Source organism: Theropithecus gelada, chromosome 8 (assembly GCF_003255815.1).
Source record: "Theropithecus gelada isolate Dixy chromosome 8, Tgel_1.0, whole genome shotgun sequence".
Taxonomy (NCBI): domain Eukaryota; kingdom Metazoa; phylum Chordata; class Mammalia; order Primates; family Cercopithecidae; genus Theropithecus; species Theropithecus gelada.
This window is the reverse complement of record NC_037676.1, coordinates 109,839,959-109,848,054: the sequence shown is the minus strand read 5'-3', so window position 1 is coordinate 109,848,054 and position 8,096 is coordinate 109,839,959. Positions and strand designations below refer to the sequence as shown.

The window sequence follows — 8,096 nt, the reverse complement described above, 5'->3', positions numbered from 1 at the left end:
TATAACTATGATATTAAAATTTTATGAGGAGAACAATTAGAAAAATATGTCTAAAAAGGTTCCTTAGGTAATAATGCAAAAAAAAAGTTGCAAAATGCTGCATTATAGTGCTATACTGCAGGTGTGAGTCTCAGCCTATACATTAAGTGTGGATGAAATTTAATTTTCTTGTTTCTGGTTCTTCTGTAAGCAAACTTGTTTTTTTATTTCATGCCCCCATTCTGCCAGCAGGAAGACATGTAATCTAAGTCAATTAAGGGAATCACACATCTGCCTTTGCCCATTTCCAGAATCACACCTGTGTTCTTGGTAGCTTAGGATGTTTGGGGGAACATCCTCCTTTGAATTCTGAGATCTCTGAGGAGGTGAGAATCACTCTCAGGTGCTTCCTTATCTCTTTTCAGGTGCACAAGTCAAAAGTGGCTGCTGCCTTGCTACTCTAGAGCTGCAAGAATCTTGGTAGAGCTCTCCAAGGCCTGCCTAGATCCTCTCTCCAGATGGTTCTGCTCTGTTCACCTTTTTGGATATGAGAAATTCTGGGATTTTGCCCACATTCTGGGCTCTCTCCAAATACAGAAGCCAAGTATTCCTAAGTATTTAAATTTGTCAAGACTATCTCTGGTTTCTTTATATTACCAGCTACCCAACCCCATGGTTCAGCCTACGGGTAGAGGGTGGAGTGGGATATGAATAGCCTAAGACCCTTTTGGAATAATATTCTCAAAACTATTATCCCTTTCAGGTGTTTTAGGAGTGTATTTTGAAACTTAAAGAACAAAAACGTATTTCTTAAATCAACCCATCCTCGGAATAAACCTACCCTGAGGAAATGGCTGGCTCATAATTTAATGGAAGAAGAACCACCATATAACGTGGAAGTATATGAGTGGGGGGGGTCAGGGGTGATGAGTGCATGCAGGGGGATTTTATTTAAAAGTTCAGGATATTTTTCTCGCTTTGTTAATTTGTCATAGAACAGCTTATTCTTTCTTTTCAACGTCCTTACTGAGATATAACTTACATACATACAATTTATCCTCTGTAAATTTACAATTGAATAATTTTTAGCAAATTTATAGTGTTATGCAATCACAGCTACAATCCAGTATTAAAACATTTCCATCACTCTCCAAAAATTCTCAAAAGCGTGTTTGCACTCAATCTCGGCTCCCATCCCAGCCCAAGGCAAACACTAATCTGTTTTCTGTTTCTATAAATTTGCCTTTTCTGGATATTTCATATGAATGAAATAATGTTACCGGTAGAAAAGACCCGAGTTACCCCAAGTTACTGGCAGCATATCTGTACACGTGCGCAGCAACTTCAGCCCTTGCCCCCTCAGAAGAAAGAATTTGACTGAGAGGCATAAAGAAGAAGAAGACACTAAGGCAAGTTTCAGAGCAGGAGTGGAAGTTTATTTAAAAAGGCTTTAGAATGGAAAGAAAGAAAGATTTCTTGGAAGAGACCCAAGCAGGAACAGGAAGGTTAAAAGGAGCATGTAACCTAGATCCTAGAGCTTCATAGGCTCATCTCTTAGGATATGCATGCACAGTTCCCTCTTACCGTTGGGAACTGATGAGGCACGATGTGTTTAGGAAGTTGTACTCATGCCCATCTGAGGCTTTGTTCCTTTTTCTCATAGAATGCACCTGGAGGGTCATATTTCCCCATTTTGTCTCTTCACCCACATGCCCAGGAAGTTTCTTCTCCCTGACACTATCTTTAGTGTTAATAGCTGTGGATCATCAGGAGATTGTTCTCCCCTGGATTTAGAGAGGTAGTATAATTATCAAACCGTTACCTGATATTCCTACTGGGTGTGGGGAGAGCTCTCTCCTGCCCCACTCATGCCTATCTAACTAGCTGTGAAAATAGTATAATATGTAGGATTTGTATCAACCTTCTTTCACTTAGGCTAATGTTTTTGAATAAAGTTCATCCGTGCGTGCTGTTGCATATGTCTGAACTGCATTCCATTTTGTTGTTGAATAGTGTTCCATTTTGTGGATATACCGCATTTTGTTTATCTGTTTACCATTTGACAGACGTTTGAATTATATCCAGTTTTTGGCTACAAAACTCCTATGAATATTGGAAGTATTTTTGTGGATATGTGTTTTCATTTCTCTTGGGTAGATTTCTAGGAAGGGATTTGCTGACTTATGTGGTAAGTTTATGGTTAACATTTTAAGAACGTGCCAAACTGGTTTGCAAAGAGGCTGTACTAGTTTACTTTCTCATCTGCATAGATTTTTCACACCCTCTTCAATAATTGGTATTGTATGTATTGTAATTATAGTCATTGTAGTATATGTTTTCATATGTTATTGTGGTTTTAACTTGCGTTTTCCTAATAACTAATGATGTGGAACATGTTTCATATGTTTATTAGCCATTGATATATCTTCTTTGGTGAAATATCTACTAATCTCTTGCTTATTTTAAAAATTGGGTTGTATGTCTTTTTGTCATTGAGTTATATGATTTCCTTATATATTCTGAGTACAAGTTTTATCAGGTATATGGTTTTCAAATATTTCTCAGTATGTGACTTATCTTTTGGATTTCTTCTTTTTTTGCTAACCTCCAGTATTCAAATATTTCAACTTCATAATGGTGTCTTTGGAAGCAGAAAAGTTTTTAATTTCAATGAAGTCTAATTTACCAGGATTTTTTAAAATTTTTATTTTTATAGTTTGTGTATTTGTTGTCATATCTAAGAATACTTTGCCTGAAATTGCTGCTTTGCCTAACCCAAGGTCACAAAAATTTTCTCATTTTTTTTTCTTTTAAAAGTTTTGTGAGTGATATTTCAGTTTATGATCCATTTGTTATTACACATCCCTCCTTTCTTATACTGATCTGAAAAAAAGAGATTTAGTTTAGCTATGACCAGAATGAGTACTGGGTCTGTGGAAGGGCCAAGCAATTGGAATATGATTCAGAAGTCGTACATAGTGAAAGACACACTTAGACATGGTCAAGAAGCATTTCCCTGCCACAAAACAAGGCACGGGAGGGGCTCTAAAGTACACATCAGGATGAACTCCCACCCCTTAGATGTCAAGGAGCTTATGCCATATTGGTATGAGGAATGGCTTATTTTCTGATGTCCACATATGAAACTATTTCAATTGCCACTAGAAACTCCAGAAGAGTTTTTGTTTTGTATTACTTATGTTAAAGCAAACTAAATATGGCCTGAGAAGGACTCTGTACATCTATATTTGAGTCCTTGTGGATGAACTGCAACCTAACTTAACAGGTAGACAAGATTGAAAACCTAACTTAGGAGTATGCACCTGTAATAATTGCTGAGTCTTGGCCAATCCCAACAGCCGTACTTCAACCAGTCATACACTGCTGAGTGTTCAAACACCGGGTTGTAACCAGTCAAAATATTTCTGTACCTCATGTCTGATTTCTGTACCTCACTTCACTTTTTTCTGTCTGTAAATTTGTTCTGATCGCCAGGCACCCTGCAGTCTCTCTGAATCTGCTGTGATTCTGGGGGCTGCCCAATTCGGAAACCATTCATTGCTCAGTTAAACTCCTTTAAAGTTAATTTGGCTGAAGGTCTTAAAAGTTAGATATATTTTGTAAAAGTAAATGTAACACATAAACTTAATTCAGGATTGATATTGACCTTCTGGAGCCTTCTCCTCTGGGATCAGGGAGGAAATATGTGTTGTTTTTGAAAAAATAACAATGCAGGTTTCACGTTCAGCTTCCACTGGGGCAAGTTCGTTCCCTGGGCGGTCACCCGACTACACAAAAGTAAAGGGCTGGCTCCTGGGAATACAGAGGCTCTCTTGCGTCTTCTTATTGGTCATGCCTTGGCATGCTTTTTCCCTACTCTAGTCAAGCAGATTCTCATTAGATTGATGCAAAAGTAATTAAAAGTAATGGCAAAAATTGCAATTACTTTTGCACCAACTAATAGTAAACAAAGCACCTGCAAAAACCCAAGATACTACTTCTTAAACTCCTTTGGGATAAGAAGAGCTTTTCCATGGCTTGGACTGAGGACCTATGCCCCAGAGGTGCCATTCTGACTAGATTGTATGGAGTGGGTGCAGGAGATAAAAATTACTCAAATGAAAATGACAGTCACTGGTGCCCTGCCTGTCCTATTCCTCTGCACTCTCCCCTTCACATGTCACACTGACCATATCTTTAGGCTTCTTTTGTTGTAGCTGCAGATGTGGTTGGCGTGACATGTGCAGGCGAGAGGTGCAGAGGAATAGAATGGACGGGGAAGATGTTCCTTGGGATAGTGGTCTGCCTACTGGTCTTCACTTCTTGGCCTTGCCGTGGGTAGTCACAGAGTCCAAGCTTTATGCATGGTCTCTTCATCCCCCAGAAACTGCATAGGCTTGATGGATTTCAAGTTTTTATCTAACTCATAGACAATAAGAATACCAGTTGGCAGGTTCAGCTCCACGATAGCTTCTCCAGAGGACCTTCCAGGTACTTAATGCCTAGAAGGCTGATGCCATGGGCTGCAGTCCATACCTGTTTCCCCTCCTTCATCTGGGGAGCTATTACTTAATTTCGAAAGGGCGCTGTCTGAAAGACATTCTTGCCTTTCAGACTCTCGCAGGAGAGTAGTTGATCCTCAGTGAGGTCTCAATCCTTGTGATCTTTACTGAGGTTGCTGTAGAACAAGGGGTAGCTTTGGTGGAGGTGTTGGGATGGCATAGGAGGCCTCCAGGTTTTCACCTGAGCCTCACCATGCTTGGCAGTAGTTTTTGCTTTATTGAGGCCAGTGAGATCCTCATAGTGTCATTCATTGAGACATCAAGTCTTTAATACAGGAAGCCACTTCTGGTCAATGGCATCAGCACTATCTAGTGGGTCAGTTTTGCTCTCTCTTCTGCACTGAGGAGAAGCACATGTCAAGCTCACAGGCAGCATCTCACAGAGCCTGCATGATGCCCTTTGCTTCACGCCCTGCTGGGCTCAGGTTATTGTCCTATTACTGCTGAAGTGGTTCTCCAGGCTCCTGGTGCTCTCGCAATGCTGGATCAGCACCAGCTTGCAGGTGTCCATGGCAGCTGGCTGGGGGTATTGGACCAACTAGGGACCCACTGAGATTCTAAGGTCTCAGCCCATTCCTTCCATTTCCTTCCCCAATGCTGCATGTGCCCTTTTGCCCCATTACTCCTATGATCCATCGTCATTTAATTTCTGTGTATGGTGTGAGATAGGCTAAAAAAAATAGTTTTTGAAAAAACACTATCTTTTCCCCCTTGAAGTGACTTAGCATCTTTGTGGAAAACCAGTTGAGCGTAAATATAAGGGAAAATTTCTAGAATATCAATTTTGTTTCGCTGATCTTCTCCAACTGCCTGTAATGACACCAATACCACACTATCTTAATTATTATAGTTTTATAGTAGGGTTTAAAATCAGGTCATGCAAATCCTCCAACTTTATTCTTCTTTTTCAAAATTGTTCTAGCTATTATAGATCCTTTGCATTCCCATATCAATTTTAAAATCGACTTACCAATTTCTACACAAAAAACTGGAATTTTGACAGGGGCTATGGTCTATGGATTCATTTGGGGAGAATTAAAATTTTAACAATATTGAGTCTTCTGATTTATGAACATTGAATTTCTATTTTAACCATTCTAAATTCATCTCAACAATATTTTCTAGTTCTGTTTACAAATCTTCAATTTTTTTGTTAAGTTTATTCCTGTCTTTTTCTTTTTTGGTGATATTATATATGTGTGATGGTTAATATTGAGGGTCAACTTGATTGGATTGAAGGATGCCAAGTATTGTTCCTGAGTGTGTCTGTGAGGGTGTTGCCAAAGGAGATTAACATTTGAGTCAGTGGACTGGGAGGTGCAGACCCACTGTCAGTCTGGGTGGGCACNTAACATTTGAGTCAGTGGACTGGGAGGTGCAGACCCACTGTCAGTCTGGGTGGGCACCGTCTAATCAGCTGCCTGCAGGACTAGAATAAAAGCAGGCAGAAGAACGTGGAAGGACTTGACTTGCTGAGTCTTCCAGCCTTGATCTTTCCCTGGTGCTGCATGCTTCCTGCCCTTGAACATTGGACTCCAAGTTCTTCAGCTTTTGGACTCTTAGTCTTACACCAGTGGTTTGCCAGGGGCTGTGAGGTCTTTGGCCACAGACTAAAGGTTTCACTGTCAGCTTCCCTACCTTTGAGGTTTTGGGACTCAGACTGATCCACCACTGACTTCCTTGCTCCTACACTTGTAGTTGGCCTATCGTGGGACCTTATCTTGTGATCATATGAGTCAATATTCCTTAATAAATGCCCCTTCATATACACATTTATCCTATTAGTTCTGTCCCTCCGGAGAACCCTGATACAGTAAGGGTTTTCTCAGTTTCATTTTCATATTGTTCATTGGTAATGTTAATTTTGATTACTCAGGCCCTGTATGACTTGCTCACCTTCTAGAACTTCCAGTCAAATCTCTGACTAGTTTGCCAGTCCATCACTTGCTTCAAACAGGGCCAAGACCTCAGACTAGCAGAGGTGCTGACTCTCATTCTGCACTTGCCACACAGACCACTTTAACTGTCAACACTTCATGCGAAGGGAGCCCGTTCTGGTGTCATCAGCAAAGCTAAATGATTGTTTTTGACAGTTTTGCCCAACTTTATAGTTGGTTTTTTGTCAGGATAAAAGTTGGCGACTATTTTTATACTTTTTTCCTCTAAATTAATTTCAAAATTTAAAGATTTGCTATTTTATACTTAGCAACTCTTTCGTGCACTTGTTGTTTAGAATTTTTTATAGGAAAGAGGTGGTTATACATTTTACTATTTTTATTAAATTAAATCACTGCAAAAATGTATTTTATTTCATGGATATATGTATAATATTTGAAGGACAAAAGTAACTGATGAATAACCAAAAAACCACATGCTACAGTCACTCATTATAAATTAGGTGAGGTCATTACTAATTCCGCTGGCATTATGAAATGATCTATTTCTTTTTCCAAAGTTTCAAATTTGTTATTCCACTTGGATGTTATCACACTGTCATAATTTCAATATTTATTCTAAAAATGAGGATTTCCAGGTTCTTAGCTGTATAATTGATTCATTATATGACTGTCTCCCAAAATCCACATACATGGATACAGATACTAAGCCAGAACTATTTATACAAGTTTTATTTTACTTTCATTCACTGAAATTAATTAATATTATATAATCTTCAGGCCAAAGTTTTTAATTCTAGACACCATAATAAATAATTTGCTTCATCCTTGATTAAACTATAAGCCCTTTGAATGCAGATATTACATTCTTTTAATAATACTCTAATAGTCCTTTGCACAGTACATTATATGCAGTAAATTAAAACTATGTATTGTTTGCTCCCACTCAGCCCTACAGTAGAAAATACCACATGTCCCATTATGAAAAATTAGAAATAATAGGTAAGGTTGAAAGTGCTTGAATACTATTTTAAATATATAAAAATTAAAACTATTTTCCTTATCCAATCAACAGGCATTTGTTTAGTTCCTACACTCTGCTTCACGCTACATTGAATGCTAGGATGGTGGTGAACATAACAAGCATTATTCCTGGACTCAGGGACTGTTCACAGGGAGATAGACAATCAGCAAATAATGAATAAATAAACAATTACGAACCATTTAAATACCACAAAGCAAGTAGCAGTGTGAAGTCACAGAAAATAATAGGAAAATCTACTTCAACTGGATGTTCTACAGGAAAGATTGTCTTTTTTTCTTTTTTTTTTTTTTTGCTGTTGTCCCCACTGTTTCACTGTTGTACATTTATTTTTTATTACTTAAAACTTTTATTTGGAATAATTCCTGTTTACAGGGAAAATTGCAAAAATGAGAATAGTGCAAAGAACATTTGCATACATTTTCTCAGATTTGTGTAATACTAATATTTTACACCATTCTCCTTATTGTTTGTTTTCTAAGTGTATCTATCTTTCTATATCTAGCAATCTATCTTTACCTATTGCAATACTCTGTTTTCACGCTGCTAATAAAGACATACCCAAGACTGGGTAATTTATAAAGGAAAGAGGTTTAATGGACTTACATTTCCACATGG

The 8,096-nt window shown here is 38.3% G+C and overlaps 1 pseudogene; it reads right to left on the bottom strand.

Moving 5' to 3' along the window:
- Positions 1-4,295: 4,295 nt before the first annotated feature.
- LOC112630191 lies at positions 4,296-4,917 on the bottom strand (annotated as a pseudogene).
- Between the last annotated feature and the right edge of the window lie 3,179 nt (positions 4,918-8,096).